This window comes from Pinus tabuliformis, chromosome J (genome assembly GCF_031772625.1).
Source record: "Pinus tabuliformis cultivar Carrire ecotype Pingquan chromosome J, CPIR1, whole genome shotgun sequence".
In the NCBI taxonomy this organism is placed as follows: Eukaryota; Viridiplantae; Streptophyta; class Pinopsida; order Pinales; family Pinaceae; genus Pinus; species Pinus tabuliformis.
The window spans coordinates 1,210,909,788-1,210,912,700 of NC_142295.1; positions in this window are offsets into that span (position 1 = coordinate 1,210,909,788).

Here is a 2,913-nt window from a genome sequence, read left to right on the forward strand (position 1 = left end):
ACTCACTGTCTTCTGCAACCTGTGTTGTAATATTTGCAAGGAAATTCCTGCTATCCGTGAGATCCCAATCTTCAAGGTGTATAAGAGATGAACTATTAACTAAAATTCCATAATTTGGCTCTGTATTACAGGCTTTCCCTTATCTTTGATGGTTTGTCGACCAACCCATGGGTTAGGCAATGGCATCCGAACCAATTCTGCTTCATGTCTAGGAATTTTCGGTGCATCCCCTACTGTTGGTGTTGAACTCTACACGGTGATCGCAACCGTCGACACCATATTATCCAGAAAGCCCTGTATCTCCATTGGCCATATCACAACCCATGGGCTTACTCCTTGAGCATAAATAATGAACAACTCCATCTCGACGAGGAGGCACAATAGCTTACTTTCCTCCCAATCGCAAACCATTTGGCAAAAGCCCCGCTGTGATTTATAAGTGTTTTGAAATTCAAATTCATCGATTCCTTCCTTTTTTTGTGCCGTAATGTTAAACTTGTGGTAGATCGTTCCAGATCTGACTCGTACCACATCTCTTAATTGCCCGCCACCCACTCCCTTTTGCCACAACTCAGACATCTTGTCATGAATAGTCTCAACAATGGTCACCTTTCTGCTTGTCCACACAACAACGCAGCCCCTTCTGCACAACCGCGACCCTTGTGACATATCATTTCTACGCGCCCCTTGATTATCACGCAACTTCCCCATAGACTGCTTTAACGTCCCGTGCTCTCTTTCAACTGCCTGGAGCGGTGAGACTATCCTTCGGTTGGTTAGTCATGCAGTCAGCCCACCCATGTAGAGCTTCAGGCGAATACCATTTACTCTACCTGGGAAAGGTTCTCCATTCAGCTTGGCAAGCTAGACCGCGCCCCCATCTATGACTTCTTGTACTACATAGGGACCCAACCAATGCATTCGGAGCTTTCTAGGGAATTTCTTGAACTTGCTATCATAGATTAATACTAGATCATTTTCTCTGAAAGTGCACATCTTGATATGGCGATCATGGCAAGCTTTTTCCCTCTGTACCTACTGATGGAATCTTGCCAGAAACTGTTCCTCCTCGAGTTCTTCCTATTGGGCGATCCTCTCTTCCAAAACCGCGTGGTCTACCATGCCTGTCATCGTTGCTATGCGCAAACTAGGTACAATGTATTCCATTGGCATGACGGCTTCTTTTCCATAGACTAACCAGAAAGGCGTCTGACCCGTCAACGTTTTGCACGTTGTTCGATATGCCCATAGCACGAAAAGTATGTGCAAATCCCAATCATTCTGCTCCACATTACATACCTTTGTCAACGCAGTCTCCAGTATTTTGTTGAAAGCTTCAATGGTCCTGTTTTCATGTGGATGGTACGGTGTGCTTTGTTGATGATATATCTGGAACTCCTTAGTAAGCACGCTGATAGTCTCATTCAGGAAGTGCATTCTGTGGTCGCTCATTAGTATTTTTGGACATCCAAACCATGTTATCACATTCTCGAACAAAAATTTCGTTGTTGTAGCAGTCGTGCAGTCCTTAACCCGTTGTGCTTCCACCCATTGGGTCAAGTATTCTATCGCAGGGATGATATAGCGTGCCCCTGTCTTTCTTGAAGGTGTGATAGGCCCTACAAAGTCAATTGCCCATTTCTCAAATAGTTGCAGCATCATCTGTGGCTTGAGTGGCATCTCATCCCTCTGTGATGGTTTCCCCATTCGTTGGCATACGTCGCAGGCCCGACAATATGCTTTGGAGTCTTGATGTAGAGTTGGAAACCATAGTCATGCGCGAAGAATCTTTTGTGCCGTGGCGCATCCTACATAATGTCCTCCTACAACCCCCCCATGTGCTTCGGCAAGGATCCGTCGTCGTTCAAATTTTGGTACATATCTGCGTAATATTTCATCGTTGCCCATTTTGTAGAGGTGTCCTGCAATAACAGTAAAGTCTGTTGCATGTATCACCAGTTCCTTCTTTTGTTGAACTGAATACCCCTATGGCATGGTTCCTGTGGTTAAGAAGTGGCTTATATCCTCAAAATGGCCATCTGCGAAGCGTACTGCATAAAGTTGTGCATCAAGTAATCCCCCTCCAGGTTTGTGGGTTCTTCACCATTCTCAATTCGCAACAGGTGATCTGGGCCTGCGTTTAGATGCCTCGGCTTTACGATGAATTCAAAATCATATTCCTAAAACAAGAACAACCATCTACAAATGCGCCCCCCCAACACAAGCTTATTCACTAGGTATTTTAGCACAGAGTGATCAATATACATATTAAATTGTCCTCCGAGTAAGTAGTGGCATTATTTCTAGAGCACGTATACCATTGCCAATCCCTCACGCTCAATAGTGGAGTAGTTCTTCTCATCTTTGGACAATTGTCGACTTGCGAACGCGATCGGGTGATCAATTCCTTCCGCTGCTTCCTGTGTGAGTACCGCGCCCAGCGCGATACACGACACGTCAACATGCATGTGAAATTCAATGTCCCATTTTGGAAAGACCAATATAGGAGCTGATGCCATCTTTTCCTTGAGCATTTCCAGACTTTTTTTACATTCCTCATTCTAGCAATAAGTATCATCCTTTTTCAACAACTGTTCCATTGGTGTCGTGATCTGCGCGTAGTTCTTGATGAATTTTCGATAGTAACCTGTGTGTCCCAACGTGGTGCACAGCTGCTTGACACTTCGCGGCGCTTGCAGATTGAGTATGACAACAATCTTTTCCAGGTCTACCATTAGGCCTTGCTTTCATACCACATGGCCAAGCAGGTTCCCGAAGGGGACAAGGAAAGTATACTTCTTTACATTTAGCGCAATCTGGTGCCCTCGGAAAGTATCCAACATTAACCGTAAGATCTTGGTACATTTCTTAACTAGCCCAAATATGATCCAATCATCAAGATATACCTCTAAT